This window comes from Lampris incognitus, chromosome 8, assembly GCF_029633865.1.
Source record: "Lampris incognitus isolate fLamInc1 chromosome 8, fLamInc1.hap2, whole genome shotgun sequence".
NCBI lineage: Eukaryota > Metazoa > Chordata > Actinopteri > Lampriformes > Lampridae > Lampris > Lampris incognitus.
The window spans coordinates 35155192-35175273 of NC_079218.1; positions in this window are offsets into that span (position 1 = coordinate 35155192).

Below are 20082 nucleotides of genomic sequence, written 5' to 3' on the forward strand. Positions count from 1 at the left end.
AGAGCGCTGTGCGTCCTGGCTTCATCAGGCCGTTGCTCGCCATCGCTGCAACACGCTAGCTCGCTACCCAAGAAAATGACAGTATACTAGGCTACTTTACGATCACCTATATGTGCAAGCAAGACTATTAAACTTTGCAATGAGTCTGTTGTTTGTAAACAACAGAGTCTCATATTCTCATGTTCTGCAATCATGAACTTATATTTACATCTACAAGTTTTGTCAGCTGTTTTCGCTCAGCTCCTTCACGCCTCAGGGCGCATACGCTTCCGATGGCCTTACGGTCGCTCCATCCCACTTCTGACACCGATGTAGCGAATTCGGGGGACAACGCAACCACAGGAACTGCCGCGGCCGGGAAGCGAACCCGTATAGCCCGCACCGCAGGAGACATCGCTAACCGCTAGACTAAAGGGTCAGACCCGCCAGCCAGCGGCCAGCGTGTGTTCTTATCCATGCACGTTACAATACTACGACAAATATTTGACTAATTGACGCTAGATGTGAACTGTGCGTAACTCCCGACTTACATACAAATTTGACTTATGAACAGACTCAAAAACAGAACTCGTTCGTAACCCGGGGACTTCTTGTATTTGAGGAACACATTTTAGGCAAACCTTTGAGGTTAAAAAAATGGACAGCCCCCCCCCCCATTTAGCTGTTTGATTAAAGAATCCTTTAATGCTAAAAAAAAGGTTTTGCAGGTTATATTTCCACGGGGAGAATATATATATATATATATATATATATATATATATATATATATACACTCACTGGCCACTTTATTAGGTACACCTTGCTAGTACCGGGTTGGACCCCCTTTTGCCTTCAGAACTGCCTTAATCCTTCGTGGCATAGATTCAACAAGGTACTGGAAACATTCCTCAGCGAGTTTGGTCCATATTGACTTGATAGCATCATGCAGTTGCTGCAGATTTGTCGGCTGCACATCCATGATGCGAATCTCCCGGTCCACCACATCCCAAAGGTGCTCTGGATTGAGTTCTGGTGACTGTGGAGGCCATTTGAGTACAGTGAACTCGTTGTCATGTTCAAGAAACCAGCCTGAGATGATTCGAGCTTTATGACATGGCGCGTTATCCTGCTGGAAGTAGCCATCAGAAGATGGGAACACTGTGGTCATAAAGGGATGGACATGGTCAGCAACAATACTCAGGTAGGCTGTGGTGTTGGCACGATGCTCAATTGGTACTAAGGGGCCCAAAGTGTGCCAAGAAAATATCCCCCACACCATTACACCACCACCACCAGCCTGAACCGTTGATACAAGGCAGGATGGATCCATGCTTTCATGTTGTTGATGCCAAATTCTGACCCTACCATCCGAATGTCGCAGCAGAAATCGAGACTCATCAGACCAGGCAACGTTTTTCCAATCTTCTATTGTCCAATTTTGGTGAGCCTGTGCGAATTGTAGCCTCAGTTTCCTGTTCTTAGCTGACAGGAGTGGCACCCGGTGTGGTCTTCTGCTGCTGTAGCCCATCTGCCTCAAGGTTCGACGTGTTGTGCGTTCAGAGATGCTCTTCTGCATACCTCGGTTGTAATGAGTGATTATTTGAGTTACTGTTGCCTTTCTGTCAGCTCGAACCAGTCTGGCCATTCTCCTCTGACCTCTGGCATCAACAAGGCATTTTCGCCCACAGAACTGCCGCTCACTGGATATTTTCTCTTTTTCGGACCATTCTCTGTAAACCCTAGAGATGGTTGTGCGTGAAAATCCCAGTAGATCAGCAGTTTCTGAAATACTCAGACCAGCCCATCTGGCACCAACAACCATGCCACGTTCAAAGTCACTTAAATCACCTTTCTTCCCCATTCTGGTGCTCGGTTTGAACTGCAGCAGATCGTCTTGACCATGTCTACATGCCTAAATGCATTGAGTTGCTGCCATGTGATTGGCTGATTAGAAATTTGCGTTAACGAGTAGTTGGACAGGTGTGCCTAATAAAGTGGCCGGTGAGTGTATATATATAACTTTTCCACCTTAATTGAACATAAAACCCTTTTCCCAGAATTCAGTATTTTGTTGCCATGTTAGCTAATTCAAAAGCTCATTAAAATAGCTGAAAGTGGTTATCCATAATTTTTTCATGTTAGAAAAGGCCATATTTGATATTGTAGTTTTTTCCCACTGGCCTTTTGAAGCAGCAGCCATTCAGTGTATTAGCGTCCTGTAATTGCTCTTCTATGTGCTGTTCTTCATTGTTGCTGGTGGCCAAGAATTCAGATGTGACGGCACCAGGAGATGACATGGGTTCAGTCAGCCACACAAGGGGGAGAAGAAGAAGAAGAAGAAGAAGGCACTTGTGTTTCGAACGTGAAAGAGAACATGATAGACTCTAAAATACAAAACTAAACACTATTTAATGTTTAATAAAGTTTAACTTTATGATTTGATATGTAGCTCAATATTACCGTATCAGATGATATTGTTGATCAGTCTTCTTACTTCAAAATACACCCGCTATCTCTTTATTATCTTGTTGTGACTGTCGGTGATTGTGACCTGCACATAAAGGCTGTCTGTGTGTTCAGGAGCATGTCCACTTTGAATGTAAAGCTGTGTTTTGTAGTATGAAAACAAAATATTGTGATCGCCAGATGATTGCAAATCCACCAAAGCAGAGGAAGTTAAGGATAACCACTTCAGGCCAAATGGGAACGTGGTTCTTTACTCTTCGTGATAAACTCCATCATGTCCTGCTTTACGCACCGTGTTATTATTTGGCAGCTTGGTCACGTCTCAGTTTTGGACCACATGCATTCTGTCACCCATTTGTAAGGATCCAGTACCTCCTGTGGCAAATAAAATAAATTTCAGAAAACCTACGCTGTCAGTTACAGAGCAACACTATCTGTTTGTTGAAAAATTAGAACATTTGTAATACATGACAGACATTGTATTTGGTTGTGGATGGTTAAAACCTTTATTTTTACATGTTGATATTTAAAATGGTTTTTGTTAGAGAATCTGGGTAGCATAGTGTCTATTCCATTGCCTAGCAACACGGGGATCGCTGGTTGAATCCCCGTGTTACCTTCGGCTTGGTCGGGCGTCCCTATTGACACAATTGGCAGTGTCTGCGGGTGGGAAGCCGGGTGTGGATATGTGTCCTGGTTGCAGCACTAGGGCCTCCCCTGGTTGGTCGGGGTGCCTGTTCAGGGGAGAGGGGGAACTGGGGGGAATACCGTGATCCTCTCACGTGCTATGTCCCCCTGGTGAAACTCCTCACTGTCAGGTGAAAAGAAGCGGCTGGCGACTCCACATGTATTGGAGGAGGCATGTGGTAGTCTGCAGCCCTCCCCGGATCAGCAGAGGGGCTGGAGCAGCAACTGGAACGGCTCGGAAGAGTGGGGTAATTGGCCAAATTCAATTGGGGAGAAAAAGGGAGCAGAAAAACAGTTTGTGTGTGTGTGTGTGTGTGTGTGTGTGTGTCCTAAATACTATGTTGAGGTCATCAAACAAACTTGTAGCTGACCCTGTTTTTTGTTAGCTGACTCCGTTCACTGATGCTCACAACCCCTTGCGACAAGTGGCCAGATCTCTGATCATGGGACTGACTGAACAGGGTAGTGTTCATGCATCAATGTCAGTAGCAGGGAGTCAGTAGTCAGTAATGCCACCTCGTGTCAAACTATTCCTCTTAGCCCTTCAGTGGTTTTGTTTGTGGTGGTTGGTTATGGTAACAGAGGATACTTGGATCCATTAACCTGAACATGACCTGCTCTTACTTATCTTACTTCCTGAGATGGACCCCAGGTCAACTTTGGGAAAAGTCAAAAATAATATGTCATTCATTCATTCATTATCCCAACCGCTTATCCTTGCTCAGGGTTGCTGGAGCCTATCCCAGCAGTCATTGGGCGGCAGGCGGGGAGACACCCTGAACAGGCTGCCAGGCCATCACAGGGCTGAGACAGACACACACACACACACACACACACACACACACACACACACACACACACACACAATTTCACACCTAGGCACAATTTTGTACCACCAATTCACCTGACCTATATATCTTTGGACTGTGGGAGGAAAGCGAAGCACCAAGAGGAAATTCACACAGACACAGGGAGAACATGCAAACTCCACATAGAGGACAACCCGGGGCGACCCCCAAGGTTGGACTACCCCGGGGCTTGAACTTAGGACCTACTTGCTGTGAGGTGACTGCGCTAACCACATGCGCTAGCCACCATGCTGCCTAAACAAAATAAAATAATGTGTATTGGTTTGATTTCATTTATTTATTTTTTCCTTTGTCATCTTTGCATCACTGGAACATATGGGTGACTAGATCATTGAGCTTAGAGCCCAAACTTCAACAGGCTTTGTTGTTCTGTCTTAATTTAAACCTTGACATATTTAATTTATGATGAGGTTAAGTGCAAAGAGGGTTACACTCATGCAATAGTGTGAATATAATTGGGCAGTGGCATCCAGGAATTTCTGTGAGATAAGGCAGTTTATCACTTTGGAAACAAAACAAGTGACCCATTTATCGTGTATGAATCTGAGGCAAGACTTCATGGGTTTGTCCTCACCACTAATTTTTCATAGAGCAAGCAATAGTAGAGGAAGGGCAATGTGGGGTGGAGTGAATGGGGTGTGTTTGAGACGGATGGAGAAGATGGGCATGGCTATGGGCGGCATGGCTCAGGAGGTAGAGTGGGTCATCTAGTAATTGGAAGGTTGTTGGTTCGACCCCCAGCTCCTGCAGAAAACATGTTGAAGTGTCCTTGAGCAAGACACTGAACCCTTAACTGCTCCTTATGAGTAGGTTGGTACCTTTCATGGCAGCCTCCACCATCAGTGTATGAATGGGTGAGTGTGAAGTGTTAAGTGCTTTGAGTGGTCAGTAGACTAGAAAAGCACTATATAAATGCAGCCCGTTTACCATTTACCATCCCTCCTCGACCTGCACACCTCCAGGATCATGAGGTGGGTAGGGAAGATCGATGACCCCTCCTACCTTGGACACCACCTTTTTGGGACTCTGTCCTCTGGCAAGAGGCTGAAGTCCATCAGGACCCAAACCTCACACCACAAGAACAGTTTCTTCCCTGCTGCAGTTGGACTAATCAACAGGCCCCTGCCCCCCCATTGACAACCAGAATTTGAAAAATAAAATTGTACTTTTGACTTTTTACTCTTTATATTTTTCAGCTCTGTTAACACACACACACACACACACACACACACACACAAATTTATATGCACTATATCACACACTTTATCTTTATTGTATTTTATTTTATTTAATTTAAGGCTGTACTTTTCTTGTATTCTTAATCACACCAATAATGTCAAGTAAAATCCTGGTGCATATAAGGCATATGGCAATAAAAGTCTTTCTGATTCTGATGGAGGTTCTATGATGAGAGATCCAATTAAGAAATACTAATCTTTTAGATGTGCCGACAGGTTGATTGAATAGATTGCAGATTATATGGAACTTGATTGTTGCAATGAACTGTAATGTCTGCATTATTCAATTTAGCCTGCTTAATGTAGTAGAGCACCCTTTGGGTTGCCTAGCATGGAAAATTGATTGAGGGTTCTCTGTGACTCATACATCATGCTTTGAATCTGTTATTCTGGAGTGAATGTCGCATTTTTTAACCTGAGAGGGGCAGGAAGTAGCGTTAAGGTTTCAATTTAGTCCCTTATCTCCTGTTAATGAATTATACCTAATTTTTAGACAGGAAATTAAGCTATACTTTAATATTACTGTTTAAAGTGTTTAGGCTAAAATCTGCTTTGTTTTAGATATGAAGTGGTACAGAAAGATTGTGAGATGATCTCTATTCATGATATAGCAATGTATTCATGCTCAATATCATGTTTTGCTTCGCTGAAAAACTGGGGTATTGTTAATTCGTATTGTTAATTTATAAATGAACTGATGGGCTTGAGGTTTGACAGACTGACTGCTTTTTCTGAAAGCAGTGCTTATCAGTGTTAATTGGGTAGGGTGAATGCAGAAGAATGAAAACTGCTGAAAATTAACTTTGACCCATTCAAAAGAAAATATGCTACCACAGAGTCCATGTGCACATGCAATATGATCTAATTTTCCATGTAACCAACTCTCAAGAGACCTCATCAAGCATGCTGTCTTATCTGCATTCTTGAGAGATCAGATGTACTTTATTAATCCCCATGGGTAAATTCATCCTCTGCATTTAACCCATCCCAGCACACACACTGGAAGCAGTGAGCAGCCACCATGCAGCACCTGGGGACCAACTCCAGTTCACCTTGTAATTGCCTTGCTCAGAGACACAGGAAGGAGTATTAACCCTAACATGCAAGTCTTTTGATGGTGGGAGGAAACTTGAGCATCCAGAGAAAACCCATGCAGACATGAGGAGAACATGCAAACTCCACACAGAAAGGACCTGGGACAACCTGGGGTTTGAACTCAGGACCTTCTTGCTGTGAGGTAACAGGGCTAACCACTGGACCACCGTGAAGTATTTTGAAAATACTGGCTCTTTCCGCTTCCCTAAAATGTAGTTATGCTAATATGGCATCTCCATACAGCCGGGCCAGGCAACCTCCTTTCTCTTCCCCTGCCCTCTTTCCTCCCTGTTATTCCCCTGCTACATCCTCCAAGATTATCTCAGGTTGATGAACCCATGTATAACGGCTCCCCAGACTAAGTAAGGCCATTATGGTCCTTTATTCAATCTCCTCTCTCAAGATCGATAGTCAGTTTGCATGGCCCCGGTCCATTTGCTGTGTTATGGGGCTCCACCGCTCCTATCTAGTGAAACATACAGTGACGCTACACAAGGTGCATTTCCCCAGAGCATATTCTTGCTGGCGGTAGGGAATGGGGGGCTAGTATGGTGGTGTTGTATGTAGGACAGTGTTTGTGAGGAACAGCTTCGTCGCTCTGTCAAACAAACAAAATATCACACCACCATCTCTTTCATTGATGGATGAACATTGATTTATGTAGGCTGAGACTTAACGCTGCATAAAGGAATTCCCACCCAATGGTGTTAGACGAAGCAGCACACTGTTTTAGTCGACTGAGATTCCTAAAATTCTGTTTCATGCCACTTGAATGACCAAAGAAAACAATTATGAATCATGGCTTATAACACTGTGTCTTCTGTTTTTTTCAATTGTGAATAATTAACTAAATCAGAGTGATTGATTTTAATTGAAATATTGTAAATATAACATACACATTAGATAAAGGCCATTTTGTAAATATGTAAAACCCATCACTTCCTGTGCGCCAGTAAAAATATCATGGAAGAGTTTGGGACGTACTCGGCAATCGACAGGTAGGCAAATTGGTGAATTCTTTTTTCGTTTTTTTTTTATCCCATTGGGGCTTGGGGGGATATTTTCAACGCTAATAGCAGTTAAAATGTAATGTTTTACCATAAAAACATTCCCTCATACAGCTCTAAATTTACAATTGCTTAGTATTTTCAAATATACAACAGCTCTTTTTATCATTATGATCAAGCAATCTAATTACCCCAAGGGCTGTGTGTTATTTATTATAAGATGATGAGAGCCTCATTGCCTCACCTGCATTATTCTGCTTGGAAATAGCTGATTTCATCAATCGCTGATTTTAACAGCTGTCCTTGCCAACAGTAGATGTGGTTCAAAAAACCCATTAAACATGCAGACAGCCTGACTTGGAGAGTGTACACAATGAGACACCACCAGCGAGGCATGAAAGCTTATTTGATGCAGACACGCATCCCGCAGAACACACCTACCCTCTGCACAATGAAAAGCAGTGTACAGCAAAAATAAGTAGACCTAAAAAGCACCAAGCCAGCTATTAGTGTTTAAAAATGTTAGGCTAATTTATGTTTACGAGTTTATTCGTTTCATTTGTCTTCATGCATGCTCAATAATCCAGGTAAGAAAATCAAAGACGGTTGAATCAGCTCATTTGGAGACAATGTTCATTGGCAGACACGTTTCATCGTGCAACTAAGTGACATCTTCAGTCTAAACTGACTGCAGGTATCCCCACCCCTTATAAACAATACAGTTGCATAACGACCGAAACCAACGACCAGTTTCAAATAAAAATATGGGTGTGGCCATTAACTAGAGTTCATGGACTTAGAAGCTCTAGTTAATGGCCACACCCATATTTACATATGGAACTGATTGTTGGTTTCGGTCGTTATAACACTGTATTGTACTGTATTGTTTATAAGGGGCGGGGATACCTGCAGTCAGTTCAGACTGAAGATGTTACTTAGTGGAGTGATGAAACGTATCTGTCAGTAAACGCTGTATCCAGATGAGTTGATTCAACCTTCTTTGATATTCGTTTTATTTGTTGCAAAGCGTTAATTCACAAATGTTACCAGCTAAACTGGTTGTTTCCAATTAATCAAATAAGCTGTCTGGAGTCATTATTCCCTACAAATGAAACACTCAATAGGATGTGTATAGGGAGCAATAAATCGAGATTTTGGACACTACTGAATCATCACTTTGCAGCAGCCTCGTCCCATCCTGTCACACAGTATTTGACAGTGTTAACAGTGGACCAGCAGAGTGGAGAAGAGTCAACGCATCACATCGCGGTACTCTTAACACGAAGTAGTGTAGCCTACGTGTATTGGACACTACATATTTGCATTGTGGGAATTTTTGAGGGCATTTTTTAGTTAGAATTCAGACACATGTAACATGTCTACTTGGTCACAATGCAACAACAACTTGTGTTGGACCCATATTTCTTGGTGGAAGAAATAATAAATCATGTATGTTGGACATTTTTCTTGGTTTCTTTACTTTTTTAACCGTCCTATATAAGCTACAGAGCACTTGAGATGGATGGCTTTACACGGTCATAAAGACAAATGACCTCAACTGTTCTACTGCTTAATTAGTCCTTATTGATATTCAGAAGACTGACGAGGTCACGAAAAACTTTTTATGATGGCAACGAAACTTTCATCTTTTTCTGTTTTTTTATTTTTTATTTTTTTTCCTCAAACAGAAAATCGAGGTTTTGATGAGGAAACCTTACACCTGTCTCCCTGGAAATTTTAAATTTTAAGATTGTGCCACTCCTCAGAGCACAAACCTCTGTATTGTAAAAGTACAGCCATCATTCCAGTATACTGGTGAGCTGTAGTTCTTGCTTCACGCCATAAGACATTTCTTTGCATGCATTTTTTATCCAAACATTTGAAGGAGGATTTAAGAAGAAGAAGATGATGACGACAACGACGATGATGATGACGACGACGCCGTACCTCCGTAGGGTGTCTGGACTCAGCCTTAGAGATAGGATGAGGAGATTGGACATCTGGAGGGAGCTCAGAGTAGAGCTGCTCCTCCTTCACGTCGAAAGGAGCCAGTTGAGGTGGTTCGGGCATCTGATTAGGATGCCTCCTGGGCACCTTCCTTTGGAGGTTTTCTGGGCACGTCCAACTGGGAGGAGACCCCAGGGTAGACCCAGAACTCGCTGGAGGGACTACATGTCCAATCTGGCCTGGGAATGCCTTGGGATCCTCCAGGAAGAGCTGGAAGGCATTGCTGGGGAGAGGGACGTCTGGAGTGCCCTACTTAGCTTGCTGCCATCGCGACCTGACCCCGGAGAAGCAGCTGATGATGAGATGAGAAGAAGAAGAAAAGAAACTTCATATTGTTCTTGTACTCTTACAATGATTTGTATTACAACGAATGTGTTCTCTACATTTAACCCATCCTATTGTATAGGAGCAGTGGGCAGCTGCAGCGCCCCGGGACTCCAGTTCTTCTTTCCATTGCCTTGCCCAGGGGCACAGACAGGAGTATTAACCCTAACATACATGTCATTTTGATGGTGGGAGGAAACCGGAGCACCCAGAAAAAACCCACACAGACACAGGGAGAACATTTCTGTCCTGGCCCCTCAGTGGTGGAATGAACTCCCTACTGATGTCAGGACAGCGGAGTCGTTGCCCATCTTTTGGTGCAGGTTGAAAACTCACCTCTTCAAGAACTACTACCCTGTTACTTGCTCTTAGCACTTACTGTATTCACTCGTTTAAAAAAAAATCTCTTTCTTGCGCTTTCACTTCAGCACTGGATTTGCTCTGAGGCGCTTGTTTAGAGAGAAGATGCACTTATGACCTCTGATGATTAGTAGTTCTCCTGATTTCCTACGTTAAATGCAAGTCGCTTTGGATAAATGCGCCAGCTAAATGACTGTAATGTAATGTAATGTAACATACAAACTCCACACAGAAAGGACCTGGGATGGCCTGGGGTTCGACCCCAGGACCTTCTTGCTGTGAGGCGACAGTGCTAACCACTGGGCCACCGTGCTGCCCATTTGATTTGATTGCATCTTCACCTGGCTCCTCAGTGATTTTATTTGGTTGCAGTTTCAGTACCATAGCTGCCCCCAAATTGCCTAAGGCTTTGAAAAGTCCATCAGTGTATTCAGCCTCCATCTCAAATGAATCCCTTGGTCAGGGACCTCGTGGTCAAACCTTTCTGAGGACTTATCGAGCATATTATTGATTTTGAACACTTCACTTCATCTTCATCAGATGGCAGTGAGACCCAAACTTTCCAAAACAAAAGGCCTTATCCATTTTCTCTCTCTATGTTTCTCTCTTTCTGTCTATAGCTCTCATCCACTTTCTTCAGTGCCCCCTATTCCCATCTTCTTCCCACCTCTCCTAATAATCCACCCCACCCTTTCATTTGGTGAAATCTTTGGTCAATGCCCTAGGGAGGGTCACACACTAAAGAAATAGTCCTCTGAATTCCTCCTATTGTTAAAAAAAGTTTGTGTGTGTGTGTGTGTGTGTGTGTGTGTGTGTGTGTGTAGTTCTGGGTACGACATTAAACTGCAACCGTCAGGTCGTTGGCGACTAAACCGGCACCCCCACTTCAACCCTTGGGTTGTTGTGAGGAAGGTGTGTAGACACGCAGCAGGACTAAAAACAAAACCTGTCAAAGGGCGAATGCGTTCCTCTGTGAACTAACGGCCATCCCTACCGGGAGAGGCGATAGGGACCACCAAGTACCCCCCCTACTGAAACACAATGATGGCTAAACCTGTTGAGGCATCAGCTGTGCTCCTACAACCTCAAAAAAGGTTATGGAGCTGATGATGATGATGTGTGCATGTGTGCGTGCGTGCATGCATGTGTGTGTGTGTCCTAAATACCAGGTCATCAAACAAACTTGTAGCTAACCCTGTGTGACCTTGATAAAAGTGGAAGTTTTACTACAGTGATCGATGAATAAGCACATTACCATTATTAGTTGAAATAAAAGCAACACACCACCATTGCGGTGGTAAGGCATTTATCTGACAGCAGTAATGCTTTTTATTCTGCTCAGAGATTATGGGTCCATTTATCTTACCCCATGTGTTTTAACTGGCTGCCATGGTATTGTGTGTCTATAGTGAGCTCCATTCATTTCTCTGGCACTAAAGGCCAATTAACAGCAGCAGAATAAGTGCCTACCCTGGTGATAGCCCCTTAATGTGGTATGCTTCAGTGGCACAATCACTCCAGCCTCTGAGGTAACGTTGCCTGCAAGGCTAACAGCCACAATAATTTCCCTCACTTATGGAGGCCACAATGTGACTCTGATAATGCAATCTGTGATTAAAGAAGCATGAAACATCTCATCAGCTTGAATTGTGTCATCTTCCTCCCCTTGTCCCTAATTTCAGCTGCTGCAAGACCTCGAAAGGAGATCTTTTTTTTTCCTCTTTAGTTTGTGGTGCCACTTTCAGTTGGCAACAAACAGCTAACAGGCGTGAAATATGCTTGAATGCTGGCGATGGGCTGCACTCCTGTCTGTTCACTAAGATAGTTATAAATAGAGGTCTATCTAAAATCATGGCTTCCCCACCATCCCCCTGATCAAATGGAGATGAGTGAACCATTGCTTTTTTTCATAAATCCCATATTGCATGTCAATGAAATCACTTTATAATATTTATCTCTCCAGCCCCACCCCCTCTCTATCTTTCTCTCTCTCATGCGTAACATCAGGCAATGTTGATGGGATAATCATGGGGCATGTAGCGCATCAAATGTGTTTGTGGGCCGCTTTATCCTTTGGATTTTCAGGGCACATACTCTTGGATATTCTTCATGGTATATGTTAGTTGTATTTAAAAGCACTGCATATACAGTCCGTATTTCACACACAATCAGAGCAGTCTACCCAAGTGATTTATTTAAATGGTGATGTACAACAAAGACAGAAATTACAATATTAGACTCAGAGAGCTTACCCTAGATTAAAAGGAAGCTGGCAAAATGCTGGGCACGGCAGTCAAAAACATTCAAAGGTGTCAAAAAAAAAAACGCCTAAAGGTTAAGGACACATTAAATCTTGTTTCTTGTGAGTCCCTCATGCAGACATCGAACCGTCTCTGGTTATTGCTCTGGTTTGCCAGGAAGTCCCCCCGTTGGAAGTCTTCACTGAGCCTTTTTGGGGTGTTGTCATCCTGACTCAAGTAAACATCAGTGAATGTAGTCACTGACAACTGATGACCCCAACGACATGCCACAATGCACAGGTTGTCTTTATGCATGCTCAGTTATCCAGGCAAGAAAATCGCAGAAAGTGAATCAGTTCATCGGGACACAAAGTTTATTGAGAGAAACGTTTCATCACTCATCTAAGTAATTCTTCAGTCTCAGCTGACTGCAGGTATCCCCGCCCTTATAAATAATACAGTGGTATAGCAACTGAAAAAAACGATCACTTCCATATGCAAAATGCGGTGAACATTAACTAGAGTTGCACAATGCACAGGTTCTACCACTTAACAGATGGTTCAGGTTAACTACTATAAGTAATGTTGCCTGTGAAATTTGCCATTGTATTCATGATGGCATAGCCTGATGCATGGGCAGATTAACACGCTTGGGGGCCTTGGGGCAAAAATGTACTTTAAGCCCCAACCAACTTAACCAATTGTTCACCGTTTATTATGCATGTTCCCCTTCCCCTTCAAGTACCTACTGAGTACAGAGTGCACAACAGGCACACATTGAAAGAGGACTTGGAGTAGCCTTTCAACAAATATGAGAGAAGGAGTGCCCGGGATGCCAACCCAGAATACATCATGACATGACTAACTAGGAAGCAAATTATATATGGGAATATCTCTCATCTCATGTCATCATCAGCCACTTCTCCGGGGTTGGGTCACGGTGGCATGTTAAGTAGGGCACTACAGACATCCCTATCCCCAGCAATGCCCTCCAGCTCTTCCTGGGGGATCCCAAGGCATTCCCAGTCCACATGTAGTCCCTCCAGTGAATTCCGGGTCTACCCCAGGGTCTCCTCTCAGTTGGACATGCCCAGAAAACCTTCAAAGGAAGGTGCCCAGGAGGCATCCTAATCAGATGTCCGAAACACCTCAACTGGCTCCTTTCGACATGAAGGAGTAGCAGCTCTACTCCAAGCTCCCTCCGGGTGTCCAAGCTCCTCCTGTGTACTGATGTCATGGGCGCGGCCATGACATCGGTACACAAAAGAGCCCCGCATATCTATGTCTCTGTTAGCGACGGGCGTTGGTAAACATCTGATCACAAAGAGCCACGCATATCAATAGCTCTGACAATGACTCCTAGAGGATAAATACTGAGTCTCATCACCAGCCAGTCAGACTAGCTTGGTCTAGTCAGAAAGGCACGAACTGAGGAAGCCTCTTGGATGAGAGGCGAAACGTCTTCACGGATATATACCAAGTCCAGTTGCACTTGATTCAACTCCTTTGGATAACCATGACCTGGATGAATGAGAACATTCACAGACACAAGCTCCTCACCCTATCTCTAAGGCTGAGCCCAGACACCCTACTGAGGAAACTCATTTTAGCCGCTTGTATCCCCAATTTCACCCTTTCGGTCACTACCCAAAGCTCATGACCATAGCTAGGGGCTAGAACAAAGATTGACTGGTAAATTGAGAGCTTTGCCTTCTGGCTCAGCTCCCTCTTCACCAAAACGATCTGGAACAATGTCCGCATTACTGCTGATGCTGCACCAATCCACCTGTCAATCTCCCAATATGGGAATATGAATTATAAAATTGGGTGGGATGGCTGGCAGACATATGGCACAAGGGGGTCCAACAAAGCCTTCAGATTCATTGCTATCTGAAGGCTTTTATTGGGCAAGACTCAAGTGAGGACATGTCCATATTATATTTTACCATGGACCCCAGAAATCAACCAGCAGGCCTATGCTGGAATACTACATGGCCCCAAGAGTGCTTTCATAAATTTGTTTAGGAATATCCACCATGTACAATATCAACTGAAATAATAGAAGCCTTGAGACTAGACTTTGACCCAGGGACCCTCTACATGAGAGGGCCTCAAGACCATAATGCATGGCACCTTTTAAGGCCGCTATCATTTCCCTTGGTAATAGTGCATAGTCTCTGACAAATTTACATTAAATCAAATTACCACAAAATCAACTGACACATGGCGAACCTGTGGCCTATGAAGGCCCCTGGGGGTCTGGTGCAATTGCCTGCTTTGCCCTGTCAATAATCCATCCTTGACCTGATGTCTTGAACAATAAGAAATGATTGTTAAGTACATAGGATCAGATCATTGATTAATACATATAGCTTGTTGTCTAAATTTGTATTCTCTATTCATGTGCATTATTTATTTTTTAATTATTTTTTTCTCCTTTTCATTCCAGTTTGGCATGTCCAGTTCCTTATTCTCCTATGGCTATAGGCATTGCACAATCCCTACAGTGGTTAGGGAGGGCATGGATTTCCATGTGTCCTCCGATACACATGGATTCACACACCACCTCTTTTCACCTTCCAGCTGCAGGTTTCTCCGTAACAATGTAGTACATGTGGAGGCTCATGCTATTTCCCCCACATCCACCTGCAGCTGAACAGGTGCCTCATCACCTGTGGGAGGCACAGCTCCCTACCCAGGCACATTGCCAACTATGCAGCCTGCTTCCTATCCATGACTGATTAAATGCATGGGTTGGGGAAAAAAGTACAGGAAGATAAAGGATGTGAATAAACAGTAAAAGAAAAATAAGGACAGGCTGTCTTTATGATGACAGTAATTTTTACCTTACCATGTGGATGTAGTACTCACAGTTTGCACCACGATGGTTAGTCAGATTACAGATGAGCTTACAAATATCTAAAGATTGACAAGTTTATCTGTTGTAGCTGCCAAATTTACTTGGGTTGCCCCACTGTTATTTTGTTTGTTTGTTTGCTTTAACCAAGTGAGGATGCTGTTGGATACATTATAATGTATTACTTCTAAAGAATGAATCTCTTGAAGTAAATACTGCCTCATAAATGAATAACTTCCTTAAATGACTCCCTTGCAGTTATAGTCTTTGTCAAGTCTTATCATAATACTCCAGGAAGAAAGAAGAGGAAACCAAACATGAATATACCTTTTTTGTTTGTTTTGTTTTGTAGGTGTTGTGGTTCATATGTAGTAAAATGGCCATTCTGCCATATACAGAGAGCCACCCAAAGATGACAGTTTTGTTTTAATTTTTTCTTTCTCCCTCTGCCAAGGCAGATTGATCTGGCAGAAGTGTAGACACAGAGGGAAGAAGTGACAGATGAGGGTGTCTGTAGTGACTTACAGTTGTGATTTAGGGAATAGAAGAAGTGGTTTGGCTTGAAGGATTTAGAGAGACTAAGTTGAGACAGAGGCCTTGTCATTTTGGGGTTGTTTGGTGATCTCTCCAGATCTTTGCCATGTTGTTCAAGCAGCGGAAGAGATGGATAAGAGGAGGGCAGGAGTGAATGACTGAGTGGTCAAGTGACTGAATGACAGAACAGGGTCCACCTACAGTCATTTTGTGCCTTGTGTTTATCTATTTGGCTCAAGTTGGGTCACTGTTAGATGGCAAAGGAGACATACATAAAGCAGGAAGCTAATTGTTCGAATCACAGATTGTAAGGATGGGGGGGTGGACAAGTAACTTTCTTCTGCTTTGTCTTTGGGAGCTCTGCAATCCTAGTCAGAGGTGCCTGCTGCACTCCTCAACTGTGCCTCCTAATCCATTATTAAAGCAGTCAGATGAATCTTTCATGCACAGGAAATTAAAGACCATAGCGGAGGAGAGCGTGGAGGTGGGCAGAGATGAAAGGAAGACACAGGGAAAGAAAGACGGAGAGAGGTAGATAGAGAAAATGATAAACAGAGGAGGACACAGGCAGATCAAGAGACTAAGACAAATACAGAGGAAGACAAAATGAGAAGATGAGACTTGGCATGTGAGAGAGTGGAAAGTCGAAGACAAAGAGACAGATGAGAAACAAGAAGGGAGACAGACAAAGAGCAAGGCTGACTGAATGGAAGAAGTTAGAGTTTGAGAGTGAAATGAATAAGGCAAGAGGATCTTGTGTGTGTGCGTGTGTTGTGTGTGTGTGTGTGTGTGTGTGTGTGTGACTGACTTGTGTGAGAAAGAGAGAGAGAGAGAGAGAGAGAGAGAGAGAGAGAGAGAGAGAGAGATGTAGATGAAAGTAGACAGCCTGCTGTGATGGCCTGGTTCCCTCCTCCTAAGCAAACAACAGGGGGCTCTTTCTCTTTTGTGTTGCTTGTTTAACTCGGTCAGGATCAATGAATATGGATTGTATACGGTGAGAAACCTTCCAGGGTCACACTGAGAACAACATATCGGGTGTTCTGGAAGAAGTCAGGCACTTCCTATAGCGGTTGTGCAGTTTGAATGACAACACGTTAAGGCTCCAACACACTCACAGACTGAGCCAGTCTTTGCTGAGGCAGGCTGCTCAAACCTACAGAGTGGTCTTGAAAATTGGTCTCGCTCGCCATCTTGATCGTATTCACAAGGCGACAGGGGACAGATTGAAGATTTTACACATGAAGACTCACTAGCCCAATTCCCCACATCATTTTACAAAAATATTTTATGGAATATTGCAGGATACTTCGGCTCAATAAGGAAGTCTGAAAAACCGAGAGTGCAGAGGGAGGGAAACAGGTGAGAGTACTGTAATTATTCTGCCGGTCAGAGAAGAAGCAGAAAACTAACATACAGCATCAATGATTAGTTATTGTAGTTTGTACAGCAGTCACTGTGCTCAAAACTCAATAAAAACAAAGACACAGCATACTGAAGAAGACGTGGCTTCAGCGACAGCTGCAGCAGAGATTGTAAAGTAAAGGGAGCTCTACAAGTAAAGCTAGTATGTTACTTTTCTTTGTGTGTGCTGGTTGATAAAGTGACAGCACATCCTACCCGCTGTTTCCAGAGCTGGCCTCTGATTTCAGTCTTTGACCCATTCCCACTATGAAATGAAGTCGCAACAAAATTGCACATGTTTTAAAAAAAAAGGTAGCTAAGACTGCTTGGGAGTCAGCGTGGGGGGGGGGGGGGCTTTCATACCAAAGGATGACCTGCCCCTGATTATCGGCCCCCTATGGCTTCAGTTGGATAGGACAGGTCGGTCAAATGTAGAGTCATCTTTAAAAAGCTATACTGACTGGAAGATCAACTGCAAAGAAAATCACATGAAAAAGGAGATGTCAGAATTTGGATCAGAAAATGTCAAAACCTCTGTGGCGATGATGTTCCTTTTTCTTAAGAGATACCAATAAATTCAAAGTTATAGGAAACTAAACATTGTGAATTTGCAGTTACATAGGTGTTAGATGTAACCCAGCCACTGAGGAGGCACTGTAACATTCATACACTGATGGTGGAGGCTGCCATGCAAGGCACTAACCTTGATCATCAGGAGCAGTTAGAGGTTCAGTGTCTTGCTCAAGGACACTTCAACATGCTGTCTGGAGGAGCCAGGGATCGAACCAGGAACCTTCCAATTACTAGACAACCTGCTTTACCTCCGACCCAGTAGTAAGAATAGTAGTAGTAGTAGTAGTAGATAGGTGTTAGTTGTGATGAATGACCTCTCCTAGAAATGTTAGCAAATGCTCTTCAGTGCTTTATCTTTACACAAATGTATCATCCTTTCTTTTCCGCTAACTAAATAGCATTGTGAATTTCTATGTCATAATTCAGGAATGTGGTCAAACTCGGATAAGTCAAATGACAAGTAAGACCTTGACATTTCTTCCTTGTCAGCCTGTGTAAGTCTAAGTGAGACTACCATCACATTTTTATTGGCTATTATCTACCTCAGCCAACAGTGAGCTGAGAGGTCTCCGACACAAAAGTCTATTTGGTCCAGGGACATTCAAAATAGTCCCGCGGGGGGGGGGGGGCATGTAGTTGTACTGGAAATTTTTCACCTCAAGAAACCCAAAAAGAAGAGACAACATGGATTGGCAATTCTCTAATGTGATCATGGTGTCTAGAAGTATCCTCAGACATTTTGTAATAAAACTGTTGATCTGCACGCATTTCGACTAGCAGATTCCTGACAGCAATATACACTCACCGGCCACTTTCTTAGGCACACCTGTCCAACTGCTCGTTAATGCAAATTTCTAATCAGCCAATCACATGACAGCAACTCAATGCATTTAGGCATGTAGACATGGTCAAGACGATCTGCTGCAGTTCAAACCGAGCATCAGAATGGGGAAGAAAGGTGATTTAAGTGACTTTGAACGTGGCATGGTTGTTGGTGCCAGACGGGCTGGTCTGAGTATTTCAGAAACTGCTGATCTACTGGGATTTTCCCGCACAACCATCTCTAGGGTTTACAGAGAATGGTCCGAAAAAGAGAAAATATCCAGTGAGCGGCAGTTCTGTGGGCGAAAATGCCTTGTTGATGCCAGAGGAGAATGGCCAGACTGGTTCGAGCTGATAGAAAGGCAACAGTAACTCAAATAACCACTCATTACAACCGAGGTATGCAGAAGAGCATCTCTGAACGCACAACACGTCGAACCTTGAGGCAGATGGGCTACAGCAGCAGAAGACCACACCGGGTGCCACTCCTGTCAGCTAAGAACAGGAAACTGAGGCTACAATTCGCACAGGCTCACCAAAATTGGACAACAGAAGATTGGAAACACGTTGCCTGGTCTGATGAGTCTCGATTTCTGCTGCGACATTCAGATGGTAGGGTCAGAATTTGGCGTCAACAACATGAAAGCATGGATCCATCCTGCCTTGTATCAACGGTTCAGGCTGGTGGTGGTGGTGTAATGGTGTGGGGGATATTTTCTTGGCACACTTTGGGCCCCTTAGTACCAATTGAGCATCATGTCAACGCCACAGCCTACCTGAGTATTGTTGCTGACCATGTCCATCCCTTTATGACCACAGTGTTCCCATCTTCTGATGGCTACTTCCAGCAGGATAACGCGCCATGTCATAAAGCTCGAATCATCTCAGACTGGTTTCTTGAACATGACAATGAGTTCACTGTACTCAAATGGCCTCCACAGTCACCAGATCTCAATCCAATAGAGCACCTTTGGGATGTGGTGGAGCGGGAGATTCGCATCATGGATGTGCAGCCGACAAATCTGCAGCAACTGCGTGATGCTATCATGTCAATATGGACCAAATTCTCTGAGGAATGTTTCCAGTACCTTGTTGAATCTATGCCACGAAGGATTAAGGCAGTTCTGAAGGCAAAAGGGGGTCCAACCCGGTACTAGCAAGGTGTACCTAATAAAGTGGCCAGTGAGTGTATATATACACACAAACACACACAGAAATAGAGTATTACGCAGTGTGATAGTAAAAATAGCTATATATTCTGTTAATCACAATCTAGGAGGTAGTCATTGTGTGCTATGTTTATTTTATTGCCCAGTGAAATAATGAAATTGAACTATTCCACTAGCGTATTTGCCACTTGCTATAACAATGTCACCTGTCTGCAAAATGCTAGTAGATTGCAATGTCTGCTGAATATAGACAAGGTATAATCAACCAACCAACCAACCAACCAATCAACCAACCAACCAACCAACCAACCAACCAACCAATCAACCAATCAACCAATCAATCAATCAATCAAGTTGCAATACTATATTTGTTGGTTTTATTATCTCATTTGTACTAATTATCAACTATATAATGTATAATAAAACATAGACATTTATCAAAATATAGCTAAGA